At 35.1% G+C, this 19,708-nt stretch overlaps 1 protein-coding gene and 1 non-coding gene across 5 annotated transcripts in view; both read left to right on the top strand.

Annotated features, from left to right (window-relative positions):
* NRIP1 (nuclear receptor interacting protein 1) overlaps nt 1-19,708 on the top strand; it is a 99,663-nt gene that overhangs the window by 20,739 nt on the left and 59,216 nt on the right. The gene's annotated exons all lie outside the window — the stretch shown is intronic.
* Nucleotides 3,040-3,192, top strand: LOC129502327 (small nucleolar RNA SNORA62/SNORA6 family). The gene has a single exon (XR_008662939.1). It is a non-coding gene; the product is annotated as a small nucleolar RNA SNORA62/SNORA6 family (small nucleolar RNA).

Raw genomic sequence — 19,708 nt, 5'->3', positions numbered from 1 at the left:
CAGGGTCATGAGATCAAGTCTTGCATCCCAGTAATGAGATTACTGGATCCTAAGGTAGGTAGTTCTATTTTTAACTTTTTGAAGAACCTCTGCACTGTTTTCCACAGAACCTAAGAGGTTCATTTTTCTCCATATCCTCTCCAACACTTGTTGCTTGTTGTGTTTTTGATTTTAGCCATTCTGACGAGTGTAAGGCAATATCCCATTGTAACTTGGGTTTGCATTTCCCTGACAATGAGTGATGACAAGCATCTTTTCATGTGTCTTTTGGCCATCAGGATGTCTTCTTTGGGGAAATGTCTGCTCATGTGTCCTGCCCATCTTTTATTGGATTATTGTTTTTTGGGTGTTGAGTTATATCGTTCTTTATATATTTTGGATACTAACCCTTTATCTCATATGTCATCTGCAAATATCTTTTCACATGATTCACTAGGTTGCCTTCTAGTTTTGTTGATCATTTCCTTCACTTTGCTAAAGCTTTTTGTTTTGATGTAGTCCCAATAGTTTATTTTTGCTTTTATTTCTCTTGCCTCAGGAGATGTGTCTAGTAAAATATTGCTATGGCCAATGTCAGAGACCTCATTGCCTGTGCTGTCTTCTAGGATTTTTATAGTTTCAAGTATCACATTTAGGTCTAATCTATTTTGAGTGCATTTTGTATGTGGTGGAAGAAAGTGGTCTAGTCCATTGTTTTGTATGTAGCTGTCCAGTTTTCTCAACACTATTTTTAAAGAGACTGTCTTTTTCCCACTGCATAATCTTGCCCCCTTTGTCAAGGATTAATTGACCCTATAATTGTGGGTTTATTTCTGGGCTCTCTGTTATGTTCCATTGATCTATGTGTCTATTTTTGTGCTAGTACCATACTCTTTTGATTACTATAGCTTTGTAATGTAACTTGAAGTCTGGAATTATACCTCCAGCTGTACTTTTCTTTTGCAAAATTGCTTTGGCTCTTTGGGATCTTTCGTATAAATTTTAGAATTTTTTTGTTCTAGTTCTGTGAAAAATGCCATTGGTATTTTGATAGGGATTGCATTAAATGTATATATTGTTTGAGGTAATATAGACATTTTAACAATATTCTTCTAATCCATGAGCATGGAAAGATATCTTTTTAAATCAAAGAATTTACTATGACAAGGAAATATTTGACGATACATTCAAATAGTTTATTAGTTATACAAAGGATTCTTAAACTTTTAAGGTCATTATGAATTCTCCATTTATGAAAGTTTATCATGTAATCTCAAAATTAAGAGTATGTTTGAATAAAGTTGAACTCGTTACTATTTTTGATTAAAAACTGCAAATTAAGTTTAGTTGTAGGATTAAGTAGACAGACTCTTATGTAAATTCAAAATAGGAATTGGTTTTAAGTAATTCTTTTGAAACTGACTCAAAATACTTAAGGCCCTTCAAAAAAAAGTTTCCTAAAGAAAACAAACTTTTTACCAAACCATAATTTCATGTAGTCAAACAGGCACTCTTACTTGCTAGTTCAGTGATTTTTCTTTTTCTTTCTTTCTTCTTCTTCTTTTTTTTTTTTTTTTTCCACACAGCATACCCAGCATAACTAACACTATCCCAGGAGGCTGTCTGTCTTAGGCAGTACTACTTCTGTTCAACAGAAACCAGTCTATGGCATTTTTTACTATGTGTTAGTTTTGCCTGTTTTTGAACTTTATACAATTAGAATCATATAATATGAACTCTTGTGTCTGAGTTTTTTGATCAACATTACGTCTCTGAGAGTCACCCATGTATTGTTTTTTTTTTATTTGTACCCCACCCCAATTGTCTGTATTCCTTTGTATGATTATACACCATTTATCCTTTCTACTATAAATGAATATTGGGAATCTTAACAATTTGGGGCTACAAATAAGATTGCCATGAATTTTTTTTTTATATCTTTCATATCATAAGCATTCATTTCTGATGAGTGTATGCACAGGAACGGAACTGCTGAATCATGGAGTATGTATATGTCTAACTATAGTATGATACATACTTGGAGTGCTTTTAAGGATATTTGTGAAATGTCAATTAGTGTATCTCTTCTTAATGATAGCTTATACTGTGATACAGACTAATTTTTATCTAACTTCATGTAAACTCTAAAATTGTTTTTTAGGAGGTATAAAATTTTACCATCTATTTAAAATAAGTTGCCTGTTTTCTGATGTCATCATGGTATGTATTTGATCTGTGAAACTTAGATCTGTCCTAACCCTACGGAAGGAAAGGAGAACATAAAACCATATATATATATATATATATATATGTATACCTACTACTGTGGAAATATTGAAAAAATGATTTTAAAATAAATTGGACATTTTGTACATGAAGCTTTTATTTTATTCTTGAATATTGGGATACCTCTGGAATATCTAAAATTATATACTCTTGAGTTACAAAAAACTTACTTTAGCATTTTTTTTTAATTTTTATTTATTTATGATAGTCACACAGAGAGAGAGAGAGAGAGGCAGAGACATAGGCAGAGGGAGAAGCAGGCTCCATGCACCGGGAGCCTGATGTGGGATTCGATCCCGGGTCTCCAGGATCGCGCCCTGGGCCAAAGGCAGGCGCTAAACCGCTGTGCCACCCAGGGATCCCTACTTTAGCATTTCTGATGAATCTTTCTTTCTACCTTTATCTGTGTTGTGTTAATCTTTTTGGTGAAGTGAAATTATGCATTTTAGAGCATAAGTACTTGAGAAATTTTATGTTAGATCTTCTTCTTAGTCTTTACTATAGAACAGTGCTGTTTATTCAATAAAAGTACAATGTAAAAAAAATAAATAAAAGTACAGTGTAATTTTAAATTGTCCAGTAAGCACATAAAAAAGGAAAAAGAAACTGATCAATTAATAAAATATTTTCTTTAACCCATTATCAGCAAAATATTATTTCATTGCATAATTAATATAAAATTGTGAGATATTTTACATTTTTCTCATAATAAGTTTTTAAAATTCAATGTATATTTTCACTTAGAGCACATCTCAATTCAAACTGGTCACCTTTCCTATACATTGTTAGAGCTTGGAATTGAGGCCACGGCCTGGCCAGTGAACTCAAGTGTAGGGTAGTGTTGTGTTACATGAGGGACAAGTCTGGCTAACACCACAAGGGTCTCTGGCCCAGTGAATGAGTTTGATAGTAATTCTTGCTGCAGGTGTGTGTGTAAATAAATATAAACACAAATACATAAACATTTAAAAAATAAAAATTTTAAAAAGACAGACTAGTCCCTTTTCAAATGCTCCATAGCCACATGTGTCTATAGGTTACCATATCTGACAGCACAGTTACAGAATTACATCTTGGTTTTAAAAGACAAGGCTTTAGTCAAATCCATGTCTAGCTAAAATTATCCTTTCCGGGCACCTGCCTGGGTGGTGCAGTGGGTTAAGCCTCCAACTCTGGGTTTCAACTCAGGTTGTTATCTCAGGCTTCTGAGATCGAGGCTCCCAGCCCCCCTCACCAGGCTCAATGCTCAGCACACAGTCTGCTTTTGATTCTCTCTGCCTCTCCCCTTTCTGCTCGTGCTCTCTCAAAAATAAATAAATCTTGAAAAAATTATCCTTTAAAATCCAATAGAAAGCTGCTGTGTCAAAAGCTAATATACCATCTTTCAGTATGTCTCAAACTGCCTGTTTTTCCTTCAGTGTTGGAATAAATGACATTTTCTTTGGTTGAACATCAGATAAAGCAGTTATCCAATGTTTAGGGGACATGTTGTATGGAAAATACATGTCTTTAACTGTAAAATCAAAATCTGTAATGGCAGGTTCACATCTTCCATCTTACTCTAGGTTATATGCTGGATAGGTTTTTAATCTTTGTTGCTTTTTTCCTTTTTTTTTAAATTTATTTTTAAAGCATGGCTGGTTTAATTTGAATGTGGTAAACTGAACGATGTAACTCCACTATCTCCTGCATAAAATAGGACAGTTAAAAAAGGTAATATGTATACATATAGATGTGCCTATAATGACTTTTCATTAATTAGGATATTTAAAAGTTACCTACATTTTGAGGGTTAATGTTTCTTCATGTATATATTTGCCAAGTAGGATAAATCAAGAACCATATGCTATCTCATACGAACTTGGGTCAGATTTTACTACTAAATTGGCTTGCTTTAAGCTTTTTTTAGTGTTCAGAATATGGATAAAGTACTATTGACCTTCGAATGTGGTCACACATGGAGTTGTCATGAGGGACAGGGCACCTTTAGCAATACTTGACATAATTATATATGTTAGCTGTTATTTTGGGTTCTGGATTGGAGGTAGTTTTTTCATAGTCCTGTCCGCTAACTTCTTTAATAGTACTTACCTCTTCTTTTTTTAAAAGAAATCAACTTTACTTTTTTGACACCCCGTTCTAATAGTGCATATTATGGCTACTTTTTAAAAATGAAAATCATCCTTCTGCTGAAAAGCCCTCGTCTTGGTTGTAGTAAAATTAAAGTTCTTGTATTTGCTGACAGGGCCATCTGCATCTTATTAATGAGGCCTAGTCTGGTGACCACTCAAAGTGGAAGCCTCTTCTCCTTTCTTTTTCTACAGCATTTATCACCTTTAAGACTGCCATGAAATTAATCTTATAAAATGATTGCTCATTGATTATTTTCCTCTTCTAAAATGAAAGCTCCCTGAGGGCAGGAGTCTTTTTATGTTGTGCTCATCACTAGTACATCTGAAAGAACCAAGAATAATCCTGGGCATCCATTGGTACAACTACTGTGGAACAGTGTAGAGTGTTCCTCAAAAAATTAAGAACTGTCATCTGATCGAGTAATCCTACTTCTGGATATATATCCAAAGAAATTAAAATCAGAATCTTGAGGAGATACCTGCACTCCTATATTCATTGCAGCATTAGTCGCAGTAGCCAAGACATGAAAGCAACCCACGTGTCCATCCACATATGAATGAATAAAGAGAATGCAGTATTTGTTTCCATACCTTAAAAAATAAGGAAACCCTGTCATTTGTGACAACATGGATGAACCTAGAGGACATCATCATAAATAAAGTAAACTAGGCAGGAGCCACAAATGTTACACGATTGCACTTATATCCAGAAAGACTTCATAGAAGCAGAGAATAGAATGGTGGTTACCAGGAATTCTGTAAGGAGGAAACTGAGGTTTTGGTCAAAAGGTATAAACTTTAAATGATGTAAGAGGAGTAAATCCTGGAGATTTACTGTACAGCACAGTACCTATGGTTAGCAAGACTGTATTTTATATTTAGAAATTTGCTAAGAGGTAGGTCTTTTTTTTTTTAAGATTTTTTTATTTTTGGGGGGGGAGAGAGAGAGAGAGTGGTTGGGGGGAGGGCAGAAGGAGAGGAGCAGGAAGCCTGATGCGGTGCTTGATCCCAGGATCATGACCTGAGCCTCAACCAGACACTTAACCACTGAGCCACTCCAAGAGGTAGGTCTTATGTTAAATGTTCTAATCACACAAAAAATAAAGAGAGTGGGGGAAAAAACTTTTGAAGGTGTTGGATATGTTTATGGCATTGACTACGGCAGTAGTTTCATGAGTGTATACTTATTTCCAAACTCATCAAGTTGTAACAGCATTTTGTAAATCAATTATACCTTTAAAAATTGTTGTTGTTCAGTGATAGGCATCTAGAAGGAACTCCTAAGTATTGATTAAATATTTCTTGAGTGTATAGAGAAGCTACACTTTTTTTCCCCTCCCAGAAATTTGCCTTTGAGAATTTTCTGGGGGCGGAGAACATTTAAACCAAGAGAAAACAAAGATCTTCAGTTGTATATATAATAATACATTTTGATATTTTGAATTAGTTGAAAGTAGTTTATCAAATTGATGTGTATATGCCTATGAAAGGTAACATGTAAATATGAGATTTCAAAAAAATAGGGTTTATTATTATGGTCAGGTAATTTATCTTTTGGATATTTGTATATACATTTTTCCATTTGGGTCATAAAAATAATGTTGGTTCAGAGAAGTATATTTATAAGATACTTCTTTCATTCTTAGGAACTAGAGAGACACACATGGTATTTTGGTATCTTAAAATTAGTATGAATCAAACAGACCTTGATAGTTTTTAAGAAGTAATTTGTATGTAATAAAGTATAAATTGTTCATATAAACAATGTTGTAATAAAGTATAGATTTCGTTTTATATAGACATTTTCTAACTGTAGTTTTTGAAGTTTTATTTTTAGGCCACCTATAATAAATGTTTTTAAAATAGTACAAAAATATAATCAAAGACTTATATTAAGAAATGGTATATGCTACCTGTATTCAGATTGAAAGGAGTTGTTATAAATGTTTTTTCCAAAGCAGAATAGGAAACTTTTACGTGATGATTTAAGCAAAGTTTTCCCTGCAAGTCTGTTTACAAGTGTTTGGTTTTATTTTGTGCCTTTATATATCAACACATAATATATATGACTATTTCAATAATCATTTTCATAAGAACAGGAGGAGCTATGTGTTTTGGTTTATTCCTTCTCTTTCTACTGCTCTCTTCCAAATTCACATGTTAGTATTTCATGCTTGTTAGACAGTCGCTTTCTAACTGCTCTTTTTGTCTTTTCATTTTTATTATTCAACCCATTCTACACACCGTAGGACAATAAGCCTTTCTGAAGAAAGTATTATAACTCTGAACAAAGGCCTTTGCCTAACAAGATAAAGGCCAAGTCCTATTTTTATCTGTCTCCTACTTATCCCAGCATCATATTCCATTTGCCTCACCCTCAAAGATGTTAACTGCACATTTCTTATGCTGCCACCCGGGTTTTGTCATCTTTCTCACAGGTGTCCTGTGATCCCTGCTTATTTTCTTTTACCAAAACACTCCCTGGTCTGTGATTTGAATAATCACCCTGAAGTGCCCTCTTCCACTGTCCCTTAGTAGTTGATGAGTACCATTCACACTGCATTTATTTAATTCGTCTCTCCTGCAAGACTGTAAACTTCTAAAGGGAAGGGATCATATCTTGTATAAATCTGTGATTTGTAAAACACCCAGCTCTAAGCCTTACACATAGAAGGTGATAAATCAAAACACTGAGGAGACAGTAACTCCAGGGTATATCCTGGAGCTTTAGAAACAATTAAGAGGGGCAGCCGGGGTGGCTTATGGTTTAGCGCCGCCTTTGGCCCAGGGTGTGATCCTGGAGTACCCAGATGAGTCCCCAGATCAAGCCCCATGTCGGGCTCCCTGCGTGGAGCCTGCTTTTCCCTCTGCCTGTGTCTCTGCCTCTTTCTCTCTGTGTGTCTCTCATGAGTAAATAAATAAAATCCAAAAAAAAGAAAAAAGGAAACAATTAAGAAAAGGATACAAATTCACCTGTATTACACAAGTTCCTTAAGCTTAGGCTGCAACAATTTCTACGTGTGGTTTGTGTGAAGATGAAATGACAGTATGTGTGTTAGCATTTGTAGGTTCCAAAATGTAATCTAAGCATTTGTAATAGTTCTCAAACTGCATTTTGTGGACTATATAAGTTTCTTTGTCTTCATGTAAAATGTATAGAATGTTGTTTTAATGTTCCTCACCTGACTAATGGCAAGATTGATTTAATATGTTAGCTGAATGTTTACTGTAATAAGTCTCTTTACAATTCATCTGAAACAAGAAGGAAAATAGAGATGCTTTTGGTGAAAGTAATAAATTACCTGCGTGGAATCCAACAATTTCAGAGATGAATGAATTTGAAAGTTTTGTTAACAACTTTCCAAAATTGATCCTTAATTCATCATATTGAATTACATGGAGTAAAATACATTTTTTGAAGGGCATCATCTCACAGATTTCCATAAATTTCTCAGAGGTGACCCCATCCCTGTCAATTCTATTTCCTAAGAGTATTTAAAATTAAATAGCTTACCTGGCTAGTGGACATTCTATATGAGACTGAAATCGGGATGATGAATTTTTTTTTTTTTAATTGGGGTAGGGTATAGTTCTGGTGCTAAGAACAGCATCTAGAAATGGAATAAGTTTCTGATTTTCAGAGATTTTTTTTTCTCTCCAAAACAAAATCTAGGTATCATGTATATCTGGGATATAGCTGTGAATTAGTTGAAAGAGAGATAGGGTTGAGGTTCAGGTAGGAAATAGTATTATAGGACCAGCATCTTGAACCATGAATACAATCATTATCTGTAGATTCTGAAAATATGGTATCATATGGTCTTGTGTATTTAAATGCTCAGATGTTGATAACACAAATTGGTACCAGAGACTGAGTTTATTAAGTATGAGGCAGTGATTATGGTTTCTAAGTGTTCCTTACTTATGACAAAATATGATGTGCAATTTGGATACTATTCCTTTGGCAACTAACTAGATTTGAGAAGTTACCCTTACAGGCCACCCAGATATATTTTAGATCGTGAGTGTATGGAGCCATTATTTCATTACCTAGGCCATAGTAGAAAATATTTAGCCTTTTTTTAATGGTGACTAAAAATTTGACCCTTTGATTTTATATTATGTTACAGACAAAAATTCTGAAAGTCAGCTGTTTATCCTAGTAGAAATAGATAAAACCTGATAGTGTTATTAATGTTACTTTGACAAGTATATTAAAAATATGTGCACAGAATTTGTATCAATACTGAGTTCATGCTAATTTGCTATTTACACAGTAATTTTAGTAAATAAGAAATGAATAAGTAACACTTTCATTTTTTTTAAGTACTCCCATGAGTTTCTGTTAGGGTGAGCAGCATTTGTTGGAAAGTTACATACAATTTCAACCTAGTCTGGTGACTACAGAATGCTGTTTTCTTAGCTTTTAAGTCTTTTGCAGTAGTGTAGCCTGAGAGAAGGCAGAAATAGTTGTTTCTTTGTTTTATATATATATAAACGATATACAGTTGACCCTTGAACAACATGGGGGTTAAAGGTACTGATCCCTGACAGAATCAAAATTCTCTAATTTTGACTCCTCCAAAACGTAACTACTCATAGGCTACTGTTTACTGGAAGCCTTACTGATAACATAAACAGTCTATTAAGACATATTTTATATGTTATATGTATTATATACTGTAGTCTTATAATATATTTTTCTTATTTTTTTTTCATATTTCTAGGTTACATGGTTCATCTGTTTTTTCAAATTATTGCAGATCTCCAAAAAATTTTCCAATATATTTATTGAAAGATACATAGTTCAAAGTGTTTTTCAAGGGTTAACTATATTTCTTTTACCCCTTGTGTAGATACAAAGAGTAGTCCTACCGTGGCCACAGTTTAATACAGTGATAGGAAAAATGCTGGTCTTAGAGACATAAGATTTATATTTGAACTACAGCTCATCAAACAGACTGTTTAACCTGAGCCTCAGTTTCCTAATCTGTAAAATGAGGACATAATCTACATCAAAGGAATATTATGCAGAATGAATGAGGAAATAACGTTTGTTGTCACCGGTGTATTCTTCTAGAAAGACAATGTTTTATTGACAATATTGTTAATTTCTCTGTGTTCCAAAAGAAATAAAATAGGTTTTTGGATGACTACTGTTTTACTCAATAGCATACCCTTCTAAATTAGGACCACTCTTCCACACATTTTGCATTTTTCTTTTTTTGGTTCTATTCTACTTGAAGAGTTTTCACAAACCCTGCTCCACGCTTTTGAACTCCTTTCAAGTTTGAACCAGTTACCATCTGCTACCTACTGACCCAGTTCTCTCTACTTCCTTCAACTGAGCTCTCCCCATACACACATGCTTATTTTCGTTGGGTGATTAAATTGGACTTCATTTGATTTTTCCAAAGATCTAGATTAATACAGGGTTAGAAACAGCAGCTTCTGCATGTATTTGAACTATAAATAAAACAAGGTACAGAAGAACCAGTAATAATACTCTTTTTTTTCCCCTAAGGAAGGCAGTTGTCAGAGAAAACAATTGGTAACACCCCAAATGGACTTGCTTTTTTTTTTTTTTTTTCCATTGCATAGTACTTACAGGTTTAAAGTGATTTCTGCCTACAAATCCAGGTTAAAAAAGTTTTCAGTATAAAGTATGAGTTGTCAAGTGACTCACCACATATGCAAGTACTTCAAAATGCATGCCCTTAACTACTATTTGAATTTTTATAGGTTTGTAGTTTTGCTGACTGCAAGAAAATAAAAGGCCTAGTGCCAGTTCTTACTGGGTCAAGATTTATTTTAAAGTATCAACATTTCCTCAGCATTTTGATACTTACAAAAGTCCTAGAAATTTTCCTGCAAGAAGACTTAATAGGCTTTATTCCAGTAAGGAAAATTCAGGGTGCTTATGCCATGGTAGTAACAAAAGCAATATATTTGGTGAATTTGTTTATAGAAATTGCCAGAAACCAGACTACCCTAGAGATCTATTTTTATTTAAAGAGGCAAAGACTAGTAATTATATTTGTTCAGCTCCAGGTACAGAAAATTTGGCCAATAATTTAAAAACAGACTGTTAAGTCTTTTCTGAAATGATCTGGAGCTGGGTTGACTAGGGCAATTGGTTAGACACTGTGGAGACTTTATTCAGTAGTGGTTTGTGAAGTACATTATAGAAGCACAGCGACTTGAATTTGAATCCTCAGTCTACCCCTTACCTGTTGTATAACTTTGGGCAAGTCACTCCATTGCTCTGAGACTTAGTTTCTTCATCTGTAAGGATGAATAGTATCTGTTTTATAAATAGTGATTAAGTGAGATAATATATGACTTAGGACGATTGTAAAAAAGTAGCATTTATTTGCCATCTAGTTAATTATAATGGCTGGGAATTAACCCTCCAAAGAGTAGGTTTTAAAACTTGCATTCCTAAAGAGTGCACTTAATAGGGCACCTCAGTGGCTCAGTTAAGTGTCCAACTCTTGGCTCAGGTCATGAGCTTGGTATCTTGAGATCAAGCCCCGCATTGGGCTCCAGCTTAGTGTGGAGTCTCTGCCTGAGATTCTCTGCCTCTCCCTGCCCCCACCCCCCAGTGCATGTGTGTTCTCTCTCCCTCTGTCTCAAATAAAGTCTTTAAACACACACACACACTTGAATTGTTGAATTACTGTATCGTATACCTGAAACCAATATAACCCTATGTTAACTGTACTGGAATTCTGAAACTTAGTTTAAAAAACTTGCATTCAGGGGATCCCTGGGTGGCTCAGCGGTTTAGTGCCTGCCTTTGGCCCAGGGCACGATCCTGGAGTCCCAGGATTGAGTCCCGCGTCGGGCTTCCGGCATGGAGCCTGCTTCTCCTTCTGCTTGTGTCTCTGCCTTTCTTTCTCTCTCTCTATCATGAATGGATAAATAAAATCTTAAAAAAAAAAAGAAATCATGAAAAAATGTTAAAAAAAAAAAACCCTTGCATTCCATGTTGAGAGTCATTTAAGTATAGAAGTATATTTGAAACCACATTAGAGTCAAAGCAGTGTTTATAGCTAATAGACTGAATTTGACAAGAATTGAGACACTGTGGTGTGGTGTTTTGAACAAGTGTGAATCCTAACTCTGCCACCTACTTTATTGACTTTGGACCAATCATCTTACCTCCTAAGGCTCAGTGTTCTCATCTGTAAAATGGGGTAACTTTATAGGGTTGTTTTCAGAATTGAAAGAATGTCATTCTTGGCACAGTAATGTTTAGTTATTCTTATTAGTCCATAGATACCCTTTTGGACATGGCCATGAGTACTTATAAGAAATATAGCCTGAATTTTTTTTTGTGTAATATTTAATGTTGGAATTTTGGAATCAATACCTTTTTCCCTGTTTGTATAATGTTTATCTAGTTGACTTAAGATAAAATGTTTTGAATCTCCTATAGTCCAAATAGCACTTAATTTATATTTGAAAAACACATTTTTACATATCATCTGCTATGGTCTGAATGTTTATTTTCCCCTCAAAATTCATATGTTGAAATTTTAACCCCAAGGAGATGGTATCGGGAGGTGGAAACTTTGGGAGGTGATCAGATTATGAAGGAGGAGCCTTCACAGTGGGATGAGTTCCCATATAAAAAAGGCCTGAGAGAGATCCCTTTCCCTTTCTGCCATCTTTGATATCGTGGAAAGATAGCCATATATATGAACAAGAAAGCTAGATTCTCCCTGAATACCATGCTTGCATGTACCAGGGTCCTCGACTTACCAGCTGCCAAAACTCTGAGAAATAAATTTTTGTTGTTTATAGGCCACTCAGTCCATAGTATTGTTATAACAGCCTGAATGAACTAAGCATCCAATTTTATGGCTCTGTACTTTTAATCTAGTCTTTATTTCATGTTTCTGCTTTATTTTCTGCTTCATTGCCTGAGAGTGACCCAAAGGAGAAGCAGGGAAAGCAGGAGTAGGCAGGATTGTCAATAGATGTTCAACCTTACCATGATCAGATATACTCTCAGGACTAAAGTCCTCAGTTAAATTGACTCATGAATGCTTTCTCAAGTATTACCACAGAATAATTTTTAATGCTTTTTTTTTTTTACTATTGTTACATATACTGAGAAGATTTTAAAGGAAATCTCTACTTTTCCCACCATCCTTCAATAATTTTTTTCAGAGCCATAACATAATTCAATCAGTAATTTTTCAAAGTGACAGCTAATAAGTGATTGGTAAGTACATAGTTACCACATATTATAGGTATCATAATTAAGTATAGAGTTGAGTTTCTCCTTTATAAAGTTAATTTTCTGTATCTTCTATTTGGTGATCAGTATGTCTAAAAGAAGCTATTTAATGGTATAGGAATTTTAATTTGTAGAAATTTTCCAACCTTATAAGACTTTTATGAGAAAGCACTGTAGTTTGATAGGTTCATACAGTAAGAACTTGAAGAGTTAAGTTAGAGTCTTGGATAGATAAAGCTTTGGCTTTGTTACTGACTAATGGTTTGGCTTTGAGTTAAAAACCAAAACCTGATGACTTTTAGTCTTGGACTCAACCCATTACTGAGTCATGAAACCCGGCTTCCCTTCAAACCTAGGATTACTTCAAAGATGAAGGGGAACATTTGAGATGGTGTCCCCCACCTGCCTTCCAATGTGTGTACACACACAAAGGAAGTGTAATTATTTATGTTTAATTCATCACGTCCTAATTTTGTTTGGCCACGGGACCTCCCACGTCCCTCCTTACCACCTAACTTCCTCTCTCTTCCCTTTCTTCCTTCCTTTGAGTAAATACTGATAGTTCTGTAGAATCCAGTTAGGCAGATCGTGATTTTGAGTACATTTTGCCATTTATTTCAAAGCTCTATATTTGGACTGCCTTTGCCTTGGTCATATGTTTATTTTCAACTCTTAATTAGGAACACACTGTTTATAAATTAATTCCTGTGAGAAAGTATGACTCATATTAAGAGGTCTTGTCTTATTGTCATATGACAATATGTAGGCCTGCAGCATAGAAAAGGGGAAAAACACCTGACATCTATCTTCATTTTAGTTGGATTAACACATTGCAGGAAACTGTGTAACTATTTTTAACTTTTTTCTATGTGAATTAAAATATAAGTAATTGAAGACCTTACTAAACTAACTTAAACGAGGGATAAATACCCTATGCAACATGAAGTTTAGAATAGAGGTAATTAATTGTCCTAATGGTGTTAACAAAAACACACAGGGTATTTTCCATTTTTCTACTCTGCTGCTTTTTTGCAATCTTTGGTTGCAAGGTGGCCATTTTTCCATGCTACTTTTTTTTTTTTTTTTTTTTTTTTTTTTTTTTTAGGTAAGAAAAACATTTCCTAGTAAACTTTATTGGCTGCAATGCAATTGCATCATATGCCCGTGCCTAAACCCCTGATTGGCAAAGTAAACAATACTTGTCTTAGTGGCTTGACCTAATCAGGATTTACCTCCTAAGAGAAATAGTGTTTTACCAGCAAGTAAGAAGGGGGGGTGGGTATGTCTCTTAGATGGCTGCTGCAGTGGATTGCACAGCTAGGGAAGGTCACAGTTTTTTTAATTTTTGCAAGCTTCCTTCCTTATGGAATCACAGAATATAGACAGTCATGCCTTGATTCATTTGACATATGTTTATTGAGTATCTACTGTATTCCATTTATTCTCTGTCTTAAGGATAGAGCAGTGACCAGAAAAGGGAGTAATTACTGCCCCCTTGATGCTTACATTTTATTCACGAGATAGACAAACAGTATGCAACAATTCAACTTCATGATATCTTACAAACAGTGCTAAGTAGAGACTGAAGCAGAGAAAGGAGTGTGGAAGGTCTGGGGCAGGGGTGTACGAAATTTTAGATTATGTTCAGGGAACATCTTGCCTAGGAGATAACTTAAGGAAAGGCTGAGTTCATGTGATACTTACAGCTCTCTAGGAGAAGAATATTCTAGTCAAAGCCCCTGTGGGTGAATGAGGGAGAGTCACATTAAGTGAGGTCAGAGTGGGGAGGAAAGGAGTGACACAATAAAACGTGTTCATAGAATCACTTTTGCAGTTGTGTTAAGCAAACCAAAAGACATTAAAAACAGAAACAAGGAAACCAGTCAGGAAGCTGTTGTAATAATCCAGGAGATATGATGGTGATTTAAATGGGGGCAGTAAGTAGTAGTTGGATGTAGATATTTCCAAGACAAACCCTACAGACTTTGCTGACAAATTGGATGTAGCCTGTGGGAAGAGGAGAGGCATCTCGGATGGCAGCCAGGTTTTTGGCCTGAACAGTTAGAAGATGAAATTGATATAATCTGAGATTAGGAAGAAGAGGGACTCAGTTATTGACATGTTAAATCTCAGATGTCAAGTAAACAATTGATGGATGTCAGATGGAGATGTAAAATAAACAATTGAATATACGTATTTCTTGAAGATGGATCAATATATATATTTTAAAAGGATGACATTGGTCATTAATAACAGGGCATGCCTTTTAAAAGAATATAAATTAAAAAAAATAGGGAGAGAATAGGAAATGGAGAAATAAAGTGTATATGGAGAGGGATATTTTATGTTCCATTGAACAAATACAGGGAAGTATTGGAAGTAATTTTAAAATAGACTAATGAAAGAAGCCTTTATATACTGAGCATTTATTTAGTGGCCACTATAGTCTAGTTTCAGAAATTGTGTGAGAAGTATATTCTTTCAATCAATACCTCATTCCTGAAGCCTCAACTTGTGTCAAAAATATACATAAAAAGTGAAATACACCACAAGGATCAATAGTGTGGATTTAGTTTTTGTTCATTCCCTCTATAGCATGATGCAACAATTCCTCTAAAGGATGTTGTATTGTTAACCAAGTATGGTCTCCATCCCAATTTCCTCAGTATTATGCAACCTAGTTAAGACTCAGGCATAATATTCAGTAGTGATCCAAGCCAGGAAAAGAATTGTTATTATATATATATATATATATATATATATATATATATATATATATATATATCAGGATAATTGGCTTTTCTTTTGAAGAGGAATTAGTCCAAGATGGTTTTTAAACCAGATTGTATATTTGTTTGCATTTAGTGAGGATGCAGCACATAGCTAAGATTTTCTTTTTTTTTTTCTTTTTTAAAGATTTTATTTAATTATTCATGAGAGACACACACAAAGAGAGAGAGGCAGAGGGAGAGGCAGGCTCCATGCAGGGAGCCTGACATGGGACTCGATCCAGGGTCTCCAGGATCAGGCCCTGAGCTGAAGGTGGCACTAAACTGCTGAGCCACCCGGGCTGCCCATAGCTAAGATTTTCAATCTGTGTGTATCACGTAAAATGCTGAGAAACACCTTATAAAGTACCTTTTACATTATAGGTACTCAATAAATAGAAAGAAAATTTGATTTAGAACATTCACATTTCTAACTTATTTTTAAACCTTTAATAATATTATGCTGCATGACATAGGTGTTGCTTGGTAATAATGTTCCCTACCTACAATGCAAGGTTGTTGAGAATATTGAATTATCATGGGTTTTTTCAGATAAAAGTACATAAAATAATTATAAGGAATTGTTTATTGGGCAAGACAGTTTTGCTCTTAAGGATGGGTTAGGCTTTTCTTATCACACTTTTGGCCAATCAGGGTGAGTATATGACCACTAGCCTATGCGATCAATGAGGGGAATTGTTTATAATTAGAGGGGAAATACTGTTTGGTCAGAACCTGGAGTATATTGAATTACTTCAGTTTGCCTATTTCTCATGTTAAGTAATTTTTGCAAAATAATCAACTCCCATGAGAGAGTTCTGCAAATTTGGAGTGATTAAGCAAGCATTTATGCTAGTTTTAAGACCAAATTGATGGTAGATATGAATTGGCCTCATTTTTTGGTTGACTGAGCTCTAAGTTTTTATCTACAAGTCTGCTTTCCAGTTCTTTGGAGTGTATTTCTTATACCCTCCTTTATTTTGTTTTGAAAAAGAGATTTAGGAAAATCTGTTACCCAGCAATTAGCATTTGTTCATGTCTGCAAATTATGATGCTCACCTAAAACTATATTCTTGTCAAAGTAAAACTCTATTTTGCCACAACGTGGCAGCTTATTTTTTATTATGCAGATAGAAATATATTTATATTATAAAGCATAATATTAAAATGATCCAGCAAGAATCCACCAACCAGAACTTGACTGAGAAAGTGTGCACTGTTAGCATATTTCCCTTCTTGCCCATGGCGCTGCCCTTAATGCCTTCCCTGACTCCCTAATCAGTCTTCAATTTTGTGTTTATCACTAACTTTTTAATAATACTGGTTTTATCACATAGATCTTTAAGTAATATGCTGTTTAATTTTACTTTTTGTAAAGATTTATAAAAAGGGTGCATAGTTGCCTGAAACTTGCCTTTTTTGTTCATTATGGTTCTTTGAAATTTATTTATTGTATGTAGTTTGCAATTCATTTATTTTACTGCTGAGTAATACTCCATTGTCTGAATTTATTTATTGTACCATTGGTAGACATCTGGATTGTTGTTGCTGTTGGATGTTTCTGTATGCCTGTTTTGTTTTTGATATATCTATATTGAGATTGGTGTACTTCTGTACACTGATACAGGTATGTTTTTGCTATTGCGATTATTACTTATGTCTGAATTCTTTTATATATGTTCTAGTGCACATGTGTAAGACTCTAGAATATTTACCTAAGAGTAGGGGTATAGAGAATGATAATTACTTATATGAGTTTATTAATCAGTTATACAAATTAATGCCAATTGTTTTCCGAAGTCATTGGACCACAAATTAGTGATTTATATACCACTAATAACACCACAGAAGCTCCCAGTGAACCAAATCATTGCCAAAACTTGGAAATCTCAGGCCACTTAACTTTTTCCAATATTGTAGCTACAAAACGGCATCTTTACTATGTCTTCATTTGCTTTTCTCTGATTGCTAATGAGATTGAACATCTTTTCATGTGATTACTCACCATTGGTGTTTTACTTTCATGAATTGCTCGTTTATGTCTTTTGTCCAGTATGTACTTAAAACTATGCATTAAATATATTTATTTCTAATTTTTTTTCAATTTTAAGTAACAACATAAGAAAGAAAAATTTTTCCCATGAAGATTTGATGTGATGCCTCATCACCCTTGAATAAATGAGCATATATTTCCTACAAACAAGGACATTGTCCTATAAGCTACAATAAAGCCATCAAAATCAGGAAATTAACATTGATGCATTACTACCATCTAATCCTCAGATCTCATTCAATTTTCACAAGTAGTCCCAATAATGTCCTTTATAGCAAAAGGATCTAGTTTAGAAGCACGCCTTCATTTTACTTGTCACATCCTTTCAGTCTCCTTCAATCTGGAACAGTTCTTCAGTCTTTGTTTGACTTTCAAGACCTTGGCACTTTCCAAGACTATACTGCATAGGCCACTTATTTTGTAGAACTCTCTTCCTTTAGATTTGTCTGCTGCTTCCTAGTGATTACATGCAAGTTATGAATATTTGGCAGGAATATCTCAGACGTTATGCTGTGTCTTCTCTTAGTATCTTATCAGGTGACACATGATTTTCATTTTGACGCATTAGTGTTTATGTTAACTTGATTACCTGATGAAGATGGTGTCTGTCACGTTTCTCTCTTGTGAAATCACTCATTTTCCCTCTGTTTAATAATTGTTTTGTGTGGAAGTGCTCTAAGACTGTGTGACGATCTCCTTCCTCATCAAACTTTAATTAATTAATTTATATCAGTACAAATTCATGATTCTGTCTTGTATTCAGTGAGCTATAATCAGGTACTGTTGTTACTTATTTTGATGCTCATCTTGCCCAGATTCAGCCAATGGGATTCCAATGTCTTTTTGACGTGTCAATCATCAATCATGCTGCTACTTCCAGTTTCATTCCTACACTATAGAGTTTAATCACATTTTCTTCCTTTTTTATATATCCCCTTCTCCAATAGTGAGAAACTTGCCTATTATTAACCTAAATTTACTTATTGGACCGGTCTCACTGTATGTAATCTTCATGCCGTATTCATTGCACTCGCCCCCCCAAATTCTTAAGTTTTGAAGACCCTTCATGCGGAAGCCCCCTTCAACCCTATGTCAATTCCTACAGGTACAGTCCAGTGCATCTTTTTGTGGGCACTCTCCTCCCCGTGATCAGTCATTGACATCTGTTGTGCGGGTCCTGCTTAACCCATACCACTCTGCCAAAGTTTGGGCTCTGACTCCCATGTCACACTCTTCCCTCCTTTCCAGCTTGGGTGCCTGCCTCATCCTGCTCAGACCTGACACCCAGGGATACTTTTTTGTATTTTGCCTATTTTTATTTTTATTTAAAGATTTTATTTATGTATTTTAGAGAGTGAGAGTATGTACTTGTGAGCAGAGGGAGCAGCAGGAGAGGAAGAATATCTGAAGCAAACTCCCCACAGCATGGAGTCCTACACAGGGCTCAATCTCCTGACCCTGAGATCATGACCTGAGCTGAAGTTAAGAGTTGGATGCCTAACCAAATGACTACCCAGGCACCCCTACGCTTTTCCTATTTTTAATTTTTTTAAATTTATTTATGATAGTCACACACACACACACACACAGAGAGAGAGAGAGAGGCAGAGACACAGGCAGAGGGAGAAGCAGGCTCCATGCACCGGGAGCCCGACGTGGGACTCGATCCTGGGTCCCCAGGATCGCCCCCTGGGCCAAAGGCAGGCGCCAAACTGCTGTACCACCCAGGGATCCCCGCTTTTCCTATTTTTAAATAAAATGTTAAAGGATATGCACACACACATACATTCTGGATACTGTGGTGGTTTTTTTCGTTTTTTTTTTTTTTTTTTTTTTTTTTGGCAATGTGCTTGATGGTATTGTATTTAATCTTCTTTATTTTTTCTTGTTGTATTTGTTGATGGATGGAAGTTTTTAATGATAATGTAGTTGAATTTATTATTCATATATTTATAGTTAGCCCTTTCTGTGGTACCTGGGTGGCTTGGGGTACCTGGGTGGCTCAGTGGTTGAGTGTCTCTGCCTTCAGCTCCAGTCATGATCCAAGGTTTCTGGAATTCAGTTCTGCATCAGGCTCCCCACAGGGAGCCTGCTTCTCCCTCTGCCTGTGTCTCTGCCTCTCTCTCTCTCTCTGAGCCTCTAATGAATACATAAAATCTTAAAAAAAAAATTAAAGACTTGTCTTCTCTATTTAAAATTTTAATCCCTATGGAATTTATTTTTTACGTGTTACATAGGAGGG

This window comes from Nyctereutes procyonoides, unplaced genomic scaffold (assembly GCF_905146905.1).
Source record: "Nyctereutes procyonoides isolate TBG_1078 unplaced genomic scaffold, NYPRO_anot_genome, whole genome shotgun sequence".
NCBI classification, from domain to species: domain Eukaryota; kingdom Metazoa; phylum Chordata; class Mammalia; order Carnivora; family Canidae; genus Nyctereutes; species Nyctereutes procyonoides.
This window is presented reverse-complemented; position numbering and strand designations above follow the sequence as displayed.